We start from the raw sequence: 16,517 nt of genomic DNA on the forward strand, positions 1-16,517 counted from the left end.
TTATCAGCAATTGGTGGGGTGGATCCTAAAGATTCCAACCTTGTATCCTTTGATCACAAAGGATATGATCCTCAGTTACCAGCTCAACTAGCTTTCCTCGTCCAAGTGAAAGCCCTCAACAAAACTGTTCATCGAACAATTATTGATGAGGGGGCATCGACATGTATTATGTCGATGAGTTGCTGGAAAACTTTAGGATCTCCAACCTTGTCGCGATCATCGACAACATTAAAAGCATTCGACGGAAGGACATATACCCCTTACGGTATCCTTAGTAACTTGAAAGTTGAACTAGGGGGCAAAACAGTAGAAATAGATGTTGAAGTCATCGATGGCAATCTTGACTATAACATCCTACTGGGAAGACCATGGATTTATGCCATGGAAGCTGTCGTGTCGACCTATTTTAGGAAAATCGCATTCCCCTTTCGAGGAGGGATTACGATCATTGACCAACAAAATTTCCTCCCTAATGGTTCACAAGTTACAGGAAGCGTTCCTCTGATCCATGGAAGCGACCATTCGTTTCAAAATATTGGAGTAGGCCTACTAAAAGATCCTACATTAATGGGAACTTTCACTCTTCCACCAACATTCATTGTAGGAGAAGTGGCGACAGTAGGAACCTGCAATATGATATCTTCCGCACAAAAGATGTCAGAAAACGATATCAGCATGGATCATGCAAAGGTTTTGTCCCCAAGCCCAATGGAAGTATTGTAGCAATCAATTTTCTTGGCCTGGGGGGCAACCCCAAATCAACGCTCATCAAGCGTTTGGATAGATAAGTCTAGAGAATATGGCACCCCTTTAAGTCCTTGGTCGCGAGTGCATGGAACCGACAAAGGAATAGTTCAATCAATGGTAATTGACGGGGCACCATGGAATGATTCCCACCATCGTTCCCTTCTCCCGGGTTGTGGGGAAGATACTCAAAATAACCTTTATCATCCTTCAGTTTTCGATTTTCTATCGACTACTGTAAATACAGTGGGCAATGAGGATAGTTCTTTTACTATATCAACCTCATTAAAAAATGAAACGATCCCCTTTCCAGATCTCAATGGTAAACCTTCATTCCAACCAACAAAGTTGAATGCAATGAAGCTTGGGGGGCATACACCTCGATTTGCGTTATTATGCTGGGGGCATGCAAACATATCATCGAGCAGTTTTAGCAATGTTCATGCTCGTTAAAAAATAAAAGCAATCATCGAGCAGTTTATAGAACAAGGACCGAGTTAAATCAACCACTTTACAGTGGCCAAGCCCACCAGCCATATCAGTCATATCAACATCAGTTGCATTATGCTGGTATGCAAAGGCCTACTGCTCAGGCGATTCCATCGTATCCTGGGTACGCCTCGCCAAACCTGAATCAGCAGTTGCCATTCGTGGCAACTCTAGAATTACCAGATTTACATCGATTGACGAACGATCCAATCGCCTATGCCCATTGGTGGCCAGGGATTCCTCACAAACTTCCTTCGGACATTCCTAAATTCAATGGAAATCCTGGCGAAGACCCGTCGAATCATGTGATGACATTCCATCTGTGGTGTTCGTCGAATACCTTGAATGATGATTCGATAAGGCTTCGCCTTTTCCAGAGGACATTGACTGGTCCGGTGGCTAAATGGTATATTGAATTACCTAGAGCCTCTTTCGACAATTTTAGTTCCCTAGCCACGACTTTCTTAACACACTTTCAGTTACCTATAAGGTACGAAACTGGAACAGAGATCTTGACCAATTTCAAGCAGACAACGGCCACACATATATCAGATCATATACATGAGTGGCGTCGTCGTCGCAGAATGGTAAAGACTTATGTTCCAGATCAGCTATTAGCTGAGTGGTTTATAAAGTCGCTTCTTCCTGCTATAACAGAAGATGTGGCCAAGGGAGGCGTCGTAACAGAGGAGCAGGTTATTGCTCGTGCTCAATATTTGGACTTAGTATATACTCAGTCGGGCACGCTCTATGATAAGATACCTGACGCCCCCAGACCGGAATTTTCAATCCCTCCTCCTCCCGGATCGAATAGTGACTCTCATGCCGGTGATGGTGTGATTGGAACTGCAAACGCTAAGTCGACAAGGGATTCAAATAAGAAAGCCCGTAAGACTTCGAATCAAAAAGCAAATCAAGAGATTCTTGCTTCGGAGGTAAACGCTGTATCTACAGATAAAGGCAAAAACTCCAATCAACCAGGAAGCAAGAAGAAACAAAACAAAGGGAAGAAGAAGAAACAAGGAGAGTCATCTCCTCGAAAAACTTCTTCAAGCCCTCCTCGAGATAGGAAACCACCTTATGGGTGTCAGATATGTGATGAGGATCACTGGACGAGAGAATGTCCATACAAAGCTGATCTAAAAAGATTCTTAAAGAGTTCGCAAACTCCAGCTGTGTTAACTGATCCGTTTCCCGATCGAGGAAAAAATCTGGTTGGTAGTGGAAATGCTTCACCGTCGCAAGTGCTTATGTTATCGATATCGAAGCAACAGAATGATGCTTTGATTTCGACAAGGAACAAAGATTACGGGAATCCACAGGTGTCGAACGATAAAGGTAAAGATCAACCTAGCAGTTCGAAAACAACTTCGGCAGAAGTTGTACCCCCCATCACACATGAATTGACAATAAAACCGCCAAAGGGAGTAGTACACAAGTCGACATTTAATCCTCGTGCCAGAGCGGCACAGCATTATAATATAGTGGAAGATTTGGCGCAATCGCCGTCTGCTATGTCGACTCTTGAAGTACTACAAAATTGCCCATCCCAAAGGCAGGCATTGTTATCAGCAATTGGTGGGGTGGATCCTAAAGATTCCAACCTTGTATCCTTTGATCACAAAGGATATGATCCTCAGTTACCAGCTCAACTAGCTTTCCTCGTCCAAGTGAAAGCCCTCAACAAAACTGTTCATCGAACAATTATTGATGAGGGGGCATCGACATGTATTATGTCGATGAGTTGCTGGAAAACTTTAGGATCTCCAACCTTGTCGCGATCATCGACAACATTAAAAGCATTCGACGGAAGGACATATACCCCTTACGGTATCCTTAGTAACTTGAAAGTTGAACTAGGGGGCAAAACAGTAGAAATAGATGTTGAAGTCATCGATGGCAATCTTGACTATAACATCCTACTGGGAAGACCATGGATTTATGCCATGGAAGCTGTCGTGTCGACCTATTTTAGGAAAATCGCATTCCCCTTTCGAGGAGGGATTACGATCATTGACCAACAAAATTTCCTCCCTAATGGTTCACAAGTTACAGGAAGCGTTCCTCTGATCCATGGAAGCGACCATTCGTTTCAAAATATCGGAGTAGGCCTACTAAAAGATCCTACATTAATGGGAACTTTCACTCTTCCACCAACGTTCATTGTAGGAGAAGTGGCGACAGTAGGAACCTGCAATATGATATCTTCCGCACAAAAGATGTCAGAAAACGATATCAGCATGGATCATGCAAAGGTTTTGTCCCCAAGCCCAATGGAAGTATTGTAGCAATCAATTTTCTTGGCCTGGGGGGCAACCCCAAATCAACGCTCATCAAGCGTTTGGATAGATAAGTCTAGAGAATATGGCACCCCTTTAAGTCCTTGGTCGCGAGTGCATGGAACCGACAAAGGAATAGTTCAATCAATGGTAATTGACGGGGCACCATGGAATGATTCCCACCATCGTTCCCTTCTCCCGGGTTGTGGGGAAGATACTCAAAATAACCTTTATCATCCTTCAGTTTTCGATTTTCTATCGACTACTGTAAATACAGTGGGCAATGAGGATAGTTCTTTTACTATATCAACCTCATTAAAAAATGAAACGATCCCCTTTCCAGATCTCAATGGTAAACCTTCATTCCAACCAACAAAGTTGAATGCAATGAAGCTTGGGGGGCATACACCTCGATTTGCGTTATTATGCTGGAGGCATGCAAACATATCATCGAGCAGTTTTAGCAATGTTCATGCTCGTTAAAAAATAAAAGCAATCATCGAGCAGTTTTACCGCGGAATTTATGCTCGTTAAAAAATAGAAAAGCGTGAGCAAAAGTTTCCACCAGAGTTCAAGCTCATTAAAAAATGAACCTATCCCGGTAAATAACCATTGCGATCGTAAATTTATCAACCTCAAAAGCCTTGGTCGTGTTTTCATCCATCACCTCCACCGCCATTTGGCCGGTCGTTCACCCCCATATGATTGTTTACCCATTTTGAGGAACAGCTGTGAAGAGTGATTTCACCTAGCCATCCTTGTGACACTGCCGTGATTGGAATATTCCAACCTGTACCTGGAATCTGCTGCTACCCTGTTCATCACTCGTTCCTCAAAAGACGAGTCTTCTTTGAGCTCTTTTCACTGACTCGTAAAATATGAAAAGTTTGCCGAGTTTTGGCCTTCCAGCTCGTTAAAGTGACCGGAAAGCTATCCCTCCTCTAGATTTTAATCTTTTTGGACCTGAGGGATTATTGCACAAAAAGATCGAACGCTTGTTTGTTCGGCTCGTTAAAAGTACCGAACACCCATCCCTTCTGTATTGTTTTATACTTTTTCGGACTTAAGGGATTAGATGACGAAAAAGGAATTATGGAGTTAACTTTCTGTACCTTTTTAGACTCTCTAAAAATGAAAAGGACCGAGTTTTCTTTGTCGTTAGACTCGTTAAAATGATTAAATAGCGACAAACTTGTCTTTAGACGAGAACGAGTTTCCCTATCGCTAAGCTCGTTAAATCATAGCGATGGGCTTGCCCGAAGGGCAGGTTATAGAACAAGCATATGTTATCCTCCTCAAGCTTGACAAAAATAAAGAGGTACTGGTCAGAAATGACTGGGGAAAAATTGGGAGAACATCAAAGCTTAATGGTAGCAAGTCGCTCTTCAACATGACACTTTGTCCTCCGTATCACATCGGGTTGGGTTGTTTCATTCACCGGTCTCGTCACCATGGTCCTCGCCACACCATCCATAGTTGGGGTAATGCTACCGATCCATCACATCAGTGTCGTTATATGTTCAAGAGAGGTCATTCTGAAAGTGTCAACCGTGTCCCATCCACTGCCATACATTATCCTTCATCCATTCATGACCACCACCCTGAATCATACATCACAGTTTGTTTTCACCTCATCACAATCACTAGCTCCGTTCCGTGTCAATGATGTGGGATTCATTAAGGCCCTCCTTTGACGGATCGCTCCTTGTCGACATCAGCTCATTATCCAAGAAGTTGATCTAGGAACAACCCCATCAGTACTTTGAAGCTTGCATGCCTCAATGGCAAGTTTCTCACTTCCGGCGACAGGTATACGTCAATGACCTTCGACCAGAAGATTTTGCGTGGCGTTCGATGCCAAGTCCTTTATTCACGCCACGTGGATTGTACTGTAGTACCTTGAGGGTCATTATCATTATCGGTGATTCCTCTCGCGCTTGTTAACGGTTTTCATCATTGACCGGTAATCAAGCGATGTCTTTCCATGTTCGACTTCAGCGCAATTCTCACATGGATTGACCTGTACTTAGAGTGAAGATCGAACGAGTTTGAAGACCCCGGATCTAGTTTCATCCATCCGGGCTGCGATATATATTCAGGAAATATAAAAGCATTTGTCATGTACATCATTACAGCAGATGATCATCCTATTCAAAGGATGATAATTTCAGCAGAAAATTATCAGTCTACCATCAGACGATCGTCTGTTCTATGTACCAAAATGTATTTATAAAGCTGAGCATGGGAATGCCCGCCTCAGCTAGATCATGAAAATAGAATGAAAAAATAATGTATTGTATTGTATTGTATTACAGGGCACCTCTCAGCACTTGAATGAACTTCGGACCCTCTGGATAAAGCATTTCACCCGATAAACGGCCTCATACTTTAGGGGGCAACTGTTATAGACATTTTTGTGCCTCGCAGCATGGAGCATGAAATGTCAATAATTACAGGGATCCTCAGTCCCTAAACATGTTGTTCTTACCCCTAGAGGAACAAGCTCAGCGAACCACAGCACTTCCTATCAGTTCTCCACCTGAAAACACTCAAAAACAGGCTATTTTTGGATCATGTCAGCTGCTCCACTGAGCATCTGCGCTGAATGTCAACTGCTCCTCCTTGTACCTGCGCTGAAAGTCAAAACCAATGAAGGCTACCTGCGCTGGGCGAGATTGGCCAAGTGGCACAGTCATTCTGCAAGGTGTCAACTGCCCAGGAAGCTTCCAAACTGACACTTGGTTCAAGGAATTCGCCCTATGATGAGTAAGAGGTACTTGATCTCCATGTGGAAGCAAGGATCTCCAAGTGGATTCAAGAACTGAAGTTTAACTGAAGAGGGAGAGGACACAAGGCAGCTTTAGGTCAGTCTCAAGCTGACTCATCCTTTCTCCAAATCTACTATATATAGAGCTCTCTCATGAGGTCTATGGAGGCTGGAATTTTGTGCAAAGCAAGGAAGTGTTGTTGGTTTACAGTTAGAGCTATTGGGTGATTGCTTTTATAGAGGTGAAGAGGAGATTTCTTGCTGCTGGGGAGGTGCTGCTGGATTGGAGCCATTGATGGTTGTAACCTTCTCAGAACCTTTTACTTCTATCAATAAAGCTTTGAATGTTCTCCTATATACTTGTATTGCATTGATGTATTGTATTTACTTGTATATCTGATTCACTCTAATCCATGCATCAGTTATGAGTACATGTTTCTTGTAGTTTCCCTCTCTTGTTTGTGCGGGATCTTTGTGTAGCTGGGCCGGCAAGGGAACAAGGAGCTGGGAGCAAGGGACGAAGAGAGAAGACAAGATCGACAAAAGCGAAGGATATCGGTTGGTCAATCTTTTCTTCCTTCTCTGTACTTTCATAAAGGAAAATATCAAAGCTTTACTTTCAGTTGTTGCTAAGGAACTATCGCCCTTAGAGTAGGGATAGGGTCATTCCGAGTCGGATACTTCGATTTGCGTTATTATGCTGGGGGCATGCAAACATATCATCGAGCAGTTTTAGCAATGTTCATGCTCGTTAAAAAATAAAAGCAATCATCGAGCAGTTTTAGCACATAGTTCATGCTCGTTAAAAAATAAACGCAAGATCCGAGCAGTTTTAACGCGGTCTTCATGCTCGTTAAAAAATAAATAAAAGCAGTGAACAATGTTCCCTCCAGAGTTTAAGCTCATTTTTATCTAAAAAAAGAACCTATCCCGGTAAATAACCTTCTGAGATCGTAAATTCATCAGCCATAAAAGCCTTGGTCGTGTTTGTGCACCGTCACCTCCACCGTCATTTGGCCGATCATTCACTTCCATTTGTGTGTTTACCCATTTTGAGGAACATCTGCGAAGAGTGATTTCACCCAGCCATCCTTGTGACACTGCCGTGATTGGAATATTCCAACCTGTACCTGGAATCTGCTGCTACCCTGTTTATCACTCGTTCCTCAAAAGACGAGTCTTCTTTGAGCTCTTTTCACTGACTCGTAAAATATGAAAAGTTTGCCGAGTTTTGGCCTTCCAGCTCGTTAAAGTGACCGGAAAGCTATCCCTCCTCTAGATTTTAATCTTTTTGGACCTGAGGGATTATTGCACAAAAAGATCGAGCGCTTGTTTGTTCGGCTCGTTAAAAGTACCGAACACCCATCCCTTCTGTATTGTTTTATACTTTTTCGGACTTAAGGGATTAGATGACGAAAAAGGAATTATGGAGTTAACTTTCTGTACCTTTTCAGACTCTCTAAAAATGAAAAGGACCGAGTTTTCTTTGTCGTTAAACTCGTTAAAATGATTAAATAGCGACAAACTTGTCTTTAGACGAGAACGAGTTTCCCTATCGCTAAGCTCGTTAAATCATAGCGATGGGCTTGCCCGAAGGGCAGGTTATAGAACAAGCATATGTTATCCTCCTCAAGCTTGACAAAAATAAAGAGGTACTGGTCAGAAATGACTGGGGAAAAATTGGGAGAACATCAAAGCTTAATGGTAGCAAGTCGCTCTTCAACATGACACTTTGTCCTCCGTATCACATCGGGTTGGGTTGTTTCATTCACCGGTCTCGTCACCATGGTCCTCGCCACACCATCCATAGTTGGGGTAATGCTACCGATCCATCACATCAGTGTCGTTATATGTTCAAGAGAGGTCATTCTGAAAGTATCAACCGTGTCCCATCCACTGCCATACATTATCCTTCATCCATTCATGACCGCCACCCTGAATCATACATCACAGTTTGTTTTCACCTCATCACAATCACTAGCTCCGTTCCGTGTCAATGATGTGGGATTCATTAAGGCCCTCCTTTGACGGATCGCTCCTTGTCGACATCAGCTCATTATCCAAGGAATTGATCTAGGAACAACCCCTTCAGTACTTTGAAGCTTGCATGCCTCAATGGCAAGTTTCTCACTTCCGGCGACAGGTATACATCAATGACCTTCGACCAGAGGATTTTGCATGGTGGTCGACACCAAGTCCTTTATTCCCACCATGTGAATTGTACTGCTGTACCTTGAGGGTCATCATCCTTATCGGTGATTCCTCTCGCGCTTGTTAACGGTTCACATCATTGACCGGTAATCAAGCGATGTCTTTCCATGTTCGACTTCAGCGAAATTCTCACATGGATCGACTTGTACATCGAGTGAAGATCGGAAGAGATTGAAGACCCCGGATCTAGTTTCATCCATCCGGGCTGCGATATATATATTCAGGATATAAAGACATTTGATATGTACATCATTGCAGCAGATGATCATCCTTCTCAAAGGATGATAATTTCAGCAGAGAATTATCAGTCTACCATCAGACGATCGTCTGTTCTATGTACCAAAATGTATTTATAAAGCTGAGCATGGGAATGCCCGCCTCAGCTAGATCATGAAAACAGAATGAAAAATAATGTATTGTATTGTATTGTATTACAGGGCACCTCTCAGCACTTGAATGAACTTCGGACCCTCTGGATAAAGCATTTCACCCGATAAACGGCCTCATACTTTAGGGGGCAACTGTTATAGACATTTTTGTGCCTCGCAGCATGGAGCATGAAATGTCGATAATTACAGGGATCCAAAGTCCCTAAACATGTTGTTCTTACCCCTAGAGGAACAAGGTCAGCAAACCACAGCACTTCCTATCAGTTCTCCACCTGAAAACACTCAAAAACAGGCTATTTTTGGATCATGTCAACTGCTCCTCCTTGTACCTGCGCTGAAAGTCAAATCTAATGAAGGCTACCTGCGCTGGGCGAGATTGGCCAAGTGGCACAGTCATTCTGCAAGGTGTCAACTGCCCAGGAAGCTTCCAAACTGACACTTGGTTCAAGGGATTCGCCCTATGATGAGTAAGAAGGTCTTGATCTCCAAGTGGAAGCAAGATTCTCCAAGTGGACTCAAGAACTGAAGATTAACTAAAGTGGGAGAGGACACAAGGCAGCTTTAGGTCAGTCTCAAGCTGACTCATCCTTTCTCCAAATCTCCTATATATAGAGCTCTTCTATGAGGTCTAGGGAGGCTGGAATTTTGTGCAAAGCAAGGAAGTGCTGTTGGTTTACAGTTAGAGCTATTGGGTGATTGCTTTTATAGAGGGGAAGAGGAGATTTCTTGCTGCTGGGGAGGTGCTGCTGGATTGGAGCCGTTTATGGTTGTAACCTTCTCAGAACCTTTTTCTTCTATCAATAAAGCTTTGATGTTCTCCTATATACTTGTATTGCAATGATGTATTGTTTTTATCTGTATATTTGATTCATCCTAATCCATGCATCAGTTATGAGTACATGTTTCTTGTAGTTTCCCTCTCTTGTTTTTGCAGGATCTTTGTGTAGCTGGGCCGGCAAAGAGAGCAAGGAGCTGGGAACAAGAGGCAAAGAGAGAGGACAGGATCGACAAAAGCGAAAGATATCGGTTGGTCAATCTTTTCTTCCTTCTCTGTACTTTCATAAAGGAAAAATATCAAAGCTTTACTTTCAGTTGTTGCTAAGGAACTATCACCCTTAGAGTAGGGATAGGGTCATTCCGAGTCGGATACTTTTCCCCACAACACACAGCCAGATTTCTTATCACTGTCAACGTAGAGAAAAATTCCATCAGCGCAGCCAAATTTCTTATCACTATCAATGTAGAGAAAAATTCACCAGCTCAGTGATAAAGGGTTTTGTCAGCACTTAAGGGGTCGATTTAGTTCATTTTTTTATATATATTAATCAAAATATGTGGAACAGTTGCAATTGAAATGGCTCTCTAAATCAATCCTAGAAGAAATCTGAAATCGCCTTTGGAACGTAGTGTTCTATTGTTTCACCCATGGGGTTACAATGACCAGTTTTTTTTGTAATGGCAAGATAAGTTTTTTTTAAAGGAGAGATAAAGTTTTTTTTGGAGTAATAAGGTGATTCTATCTGTAATTTTTTATTTGAGAGATACGAGTAATATTGTAACTCAAAGTAATTTTTTACTTTGAGGGGGGTAACTTTTTTTTACCAAGTTTTGTAAGAGCATCGTTGTAAAAGTCAAATTTTGAAAGTTATCTTGCAAATATTTAAGAAATTTACTAGAGCCAAGTGCAAAGCTCAGTCATTTTTCTCCTATTTGAATGACTATACAAGGGTCAAGGCCAAGCCCCAATAGATCTTTTTTTTCTGTAGTGAGTTGCATGTTGTGTTGCCCATCTTGACATTTTTTTCTCTAATTCTTGGTTTGAAGCTTCAACACTACAATGTCAAAGTTGATTAATTTGTTTTCTGAATCCGATAAACTTGAAGGTACAAAAACTTATAAAACATGGCAACGCCTTATCGAAAGAACTCTCATTTATAATGAACTGTGGCATGATATATGAGATGGAGATATTAAGCCGAATAAACCCACAAATGCAGCTGCACTAGCAAAATGGGAAGTTAAGAATGCTAAAGCATTAGCTCTCATTAAATCTTTTGTCAATGATGAAATGTATGTCCATATAGAAAAAATGTTATAGATGCATGGTCTACTTTGAGAACTTTTAAAGACCTGTTTGATACTCAGCCTGAATCAAAGAAAGTTGATCTACAATTAAAATTGTTGCAACACAAATTGACTGAAGGAGTTGATGTTCTTGAATATATCTCAAGACTTAAGAATATTAGGCAGGAAATCATTAATGCTGGTTTTCCAGCAATAGATGATAGTTTTATGGTCACAATTTTAATTGTTGGACTTCCTTCTTCCTACACACATTTTTTGGAGACTCTACAATTAACTGGAAAGTTAGAGAAACTAAAGTTTGATGAGCTCTGCGAAATGTTGACCCAGCATGATAAAGCTTTTGGGAAGAAGAAGAAAGTTGGTGAAGATGTCTTTTTCACAGAGGCCAGCACTATTTAATCATCCACTGAGAGTTCTCGAAGCAGAGGCAAAGATACTTTCAATCAGAATCAAGCAGCACATAATGTACAAAGTCATGGTCGAAGCCAAAGCAAAGGAAACAACTTTAATAGAGGCAATAGTTCAGGTAGGAATAATTTTCAAGGTAGAGGAAACAATCAAGGAAGAGGCTATTTTCAAGGACAAGGAAATAATAATCAAGGAAGAGGACAACCTCAAAATAGAAGTCAAAGTAGAGGTAGAGGACAATCTTATGCTGAAGATTGTCGAACTTCTCTTAATAAAATTCCCAAGTTTCATCAGCACTCAGCTCAATTTCTAAATGATCAAGATGATGATAACTCAGAATATGTTTTTACTTCCTCGCCAGCATTACAACTTTCATTCCATCTTAGAAGTGACTATGAAGATGCGTGGATCTTGGATTCAGGGGCAACTCAGCACATGACTTGTCGACGTGATTTTTTTTGGAATTTTCAAGATTGCCCACTTAATTCAATTTTTCTTGCAAATGACACAAAACATACTCCTTATGGAAAAGGAGCAGTTAAATTTTTTCTCCCTGGCATTGGAGAAAAAATGATTTCAAATGTATGGTATGTACCAACCTTTAAGAAAAAATTGTTGTCTTTAGTCACGACTCGACAAGCAGGACATCAAGTAATTATGGAAGATCGCTTAGTTAAGATTAATTCAGTCAAATAGAGCTTGAAAACTGTGATGACAGGTTATGAAGATGGAAAACTGTTATGGATGAAAGGGACAATTATTCCAAGGCATTCTGATTTTGCAGGGGCAGTGACTATAAGTATTTCACCTATAAGACTATGGCATGTAAGATATGGACATTTAAATTTTTAGAGTCCTTCTCAATTGCAGAAACAAGGGATGGTTAAGGGAATGCCAACTTTCAAAAAGGAAAATGCAAAATGTGAAGCTTGCATTTATGACAAACAAAGTCGAGAAAGTTTTCCAACAAGTTCATGGCGTGCAAACAGGTGTCTACAACTAGTTCACAGTGATGTTTGTGGACCACTACAAACTTCATTTTGTGGTTGCAAATATTTCTTACTATTCATTGACGATTTCAGTAGAATGACTTGGGTTTACTTCTTGAAGAACAAGTCAGAAGCATTTGAGAAGTTTAAAATTTTTCGCCAACTTGTTGAAAATGAAGTCAAAGAAAAGATAGGTACTCTCAGGACTGATAATGGGGGAGAATTCACTTCAAATGAATTCAAAACTTATTGCAGTGAAAATGACATAAGATGACATCTTACAAATGTTTACACTCCACAGCAAAATGGAGTAGTCGAAAGAATGAATCGCACCTTGTTAGGAATGGTGAGATCCATGTTAACTTTCAAGAGGTTAAGTCCAGCATATTGGGCAGAAGCAATACATATAGCTATCTATTTAAGAAATAGATCTCCAACTGCTTCTTTAGACGGAATCACACCTTATGAAGCTTGGTTTGGTTTCAAACCTTGAGTTAAACATCTTCGAGTTTTTGGATCACTATGTTATGCCTTAGTTCCGAAAGAAAAATGAACTAAGCTTGACTCAAGAAGTTTGAAATGCACAATGATTGGCTATTCTAATGAGAAGAAAGGGTATCGTCTTTTGACCAATGGAAAATTTATTGTGAGCAGGGATGTCATTTTTTATGAAACAGAGAGTAAGAGAGCAGAAGAAATCAAAAGACTTCTTCAAAAGTTATAAACTAAGGGAGTCGAAGAAAAGGAAATACACAAAGTCAACCAAATTCACCAAATTGGTATGAACTTGATTTACCTTCATCTGAAGATGATTCATCAAGTCCATCTACTTCAACAACACCATCTAGATCTTCTAGCAGTTCATCCACATCTCCAAGCAGCAGCAGTTCTTCTGACAGTGATTCTCCACCTCCAGAACGAACATTAGTTTATATTAATCCTCTTTACAATGATGGAGACTTTTCAGAATCTCAAACAACTGAGCATCAACTACCAAAATGGGCAGTTCAACTTTTGAAAGATGTAAAGCCTGATGAGCAGAATAAAACAGGCACCAGAAGGTCACATAGAAGTGAAGGCAATTTTTCCTTGATAGCAAATGATTTTACTGAACCTTCCACATACAAAGAAGCAGTAAAACATAAAGAATGGCAACAGGCTATGGTTGAAGAATATCAAGCAATAATTGATAACAACACTTGGAAACTTTTTGATTGTCCACAAAACGTTAAACCCATAGGATGCAAATGGGTTTACATAATTAAGTATAATCAAAAGGGAGAACTTGAAAAGTATAAAGCACGACTTGTCACAAGTTTTGTGTAGCATGAAGGCATTGATTATGAGGAAACTTTTGCTCCTACAACTAAATGGAACACCATCTGATTAACACTTGCATTGGCCGCTTAGAAAGGGTGGAAAGTTCATCAAATGGATGTGAAAAGTGCTTTTCTCAATGGGGATTTATAGGAAGAAGTGTATATGACACAACCACCGGGTTTTGAAATTGAAGGGAAAGAACATAAAGTCTGCAAATTGATCAAGGCTTTATATGGATTAAAACAAGCTCCTCGAGCTTGGTATGCAAAAATGGATGAATACCTTAAGAAAGTTGGTTTTCAACGAAGTGAATCTGATGATACTTTGTATGTGCGACAATAGGGAAAATATATGGTAATTCTTGTTGTGTATGTAGATGATTTGATCATTACTGGCAACCATGATGATCATATTGCACAGGTGAAAAAGGAGTTACATGCAGGTTTTAAGATGATAGATTTGGGATTACTTCACTACTATCTTGGAGTTGAAGTCTTCCAACACCCACATCATATTTTCATTTCTCAGATTAAGTATGCAGCAGAGGTTCTTCAACGATTTGGCATGTAGGATTGCAAGCCCGTTCTTACCCCCAAGGAGCAAAACTTGAAACTTTCAAAATTTGAAGGGGGTGAAAGGTGGACAGTACTACTTACAGACAGTTGGTTGGCAGCTTGATTTATTTGACAAATACTCGCCCTGATCTATCTTATGCAGTCAGTATTCTTTCACGTTTTATGCAGGAACCACGAGATAGCCACTAGAATGCAGCCAAAAGAGTTCTTCGATATATCTAAGGAAAAAAAGATTTTGGTCTTCTTTACACAAAGACTAAAAAATTTGTACTTGGTGGATATTCAGATGCCGACTTTGCTGGAAGTATTGATGATTGAGCATCAACATCAGGTTATTTAATGAACATGGGGTCAGCAGCAGTGAGTTGTAAGAAACAAGCTATAGTGGCCACTTCTTCAGCAGAAGTAGAGTACATTTCAGCATGGGAAGCAGCATGTGAAATTGTTTGGTTGTGCAGAATTTTGCAGGACTTGGGCATTTCTCAGGCATAAGCTATATCATTATTCATTGACAACCAGTCAACCATCAAACTTGCCAAGAACCCAGTTTTTCATTCAAAGACAAAGCATGTGGACACCAAGTATCATCATATCAGATCTCTCATTGCCAAAGATGTCCTCAAGCCAGTTTATTGTCCTTCCGAAGATCAGATCTCTAACATTTTCATGAAACCGCTTGGCAGAATAAAATTTACTAAGTTCAAGGATGAACTTGGTATCTGTTGTAATGTATCCTTGGATCATAGGGGGGAATGTTAGATGATCCAAAAATAAAATATTATCATAGGTTATAAAGTTGGAATAAAATAATTATTAATTTAAGATATTAAATTAATAATTATTATTCTAGAATATTTAGTTATTTAATGGAGACATTTAGAATTAGTATATTGTTGTAACAAGATATGACTCTCCAAATGTGTCGTATCTTAGGCTCTATTTTAGGAGATTTGTTAGCTAGTTGTTTTGAATAGCATTTATTATAAATGGACACTTGTTATTTAATAAGTGATCCATAATTAGAGGTAGTTAGGACATTGAGCTTATAAATAGCTCTTTGCAAGAGTGTTTGGTTGTTTGGGTGTAAACTCTTGCAAAATCAAATATCTAATTATTTTTTCTGATTAATAAAATTACGTGTTTGAGGACACTTCTACCATTATTTAGTTTCCCATTTCTAATATTGTACTCCTATTCATCAAGTCTATTCTTGCAAGCATTTTAATATGGTTTGTTCTCTTAAGGTTGTTGTTCCATTCAAATTGTATGATCCTTGTGTCCATCCCCTGGAGGACTTGTATGGAAAATATGAAAAGGATATCTTGGTTGACAACGATTTCACTGATAATGACCTCTTCCCAGCTTTGAAGCCTAAGGTATACATGGATTTCACCCCGACAATATTTAGTAGTATTGTTCCTTAGGTGATACCGTCATTTAAGTTGCTACATGATTCTACCTTACCCATGCTTCAGGATCTGCCAGTGTTTGAGACTATAGGGGAAGTTGCTCATTGCACAATGTTTCTGATCAATAGGATTCATAATGGCTCACTCTAGTTGGATAAGGAGTACCCTATCCATGTTAATGATATCCATTAGTTGAAAAGTTTGGTGATGGAGGCTCAAGATGTTTCCATTGTGTTCCAAGGAGGATCCAAACATAGTAAGAAAGTTGGCTCTGGTAACTTGTACTAGAAGTATGGCATGAAGCGTTGCGTATGAGGACCTACTATTGACCCTATTAACAATATCAAATTAATTTCACTTTCCATCTAATTGTTGGGAAGATCATTCGACACTATACTAAAGGAGAAAATACCCTTGACACCATTTATGTTGTCAAATTGTGTGTTCAGGGTGCCCACCTCAACTAGTGTAATTACTTACTAGACAAATTCTTTCAAGCTTGTGAGGATGTTTATTAAAAGGGTAGATATTTTATTTATGGGTATTTGATCAATGCCCTCGCTATTCACAAATGGCCTGCTCCTGATGGCCTTTTTCTCCATGCTTCCTTAGACCGTAAAGCCCTAGAACACAATTATGACCCCTGGAAGAGTTGTTATGATTTCCCCAATAACTCCTTCAATGAAAATACTTTTGGGTCTTGGAATAACCAACTAGTCGAAGCCACTCAAGTCATGAGTGTTCCCAAGTCACTCTTTTATAAACATGGATACCACAATTTTTTTGGAATTGACCATAATAATTGTTATGTCCACCCAAAGGATGCATATAAAGATAAGTTCCACACCTACC

The sequence above is a fragment of the Pinus tabuliformis genome, chromosome 8 (genome assembly GCF_031772625.1).
Source record: "Pinus tabuliformis cultivar Carrire ecotype Pingquan chromosome 8, CPIR1, whole genome shotgun sequence".
Classification (NCBI taxonomy): Eukaryota; Viridiplantae; Streptophyta; class Pinopsida; order Pinales; family Pinaceae; genus Pinus; species Pinus tabuliformis.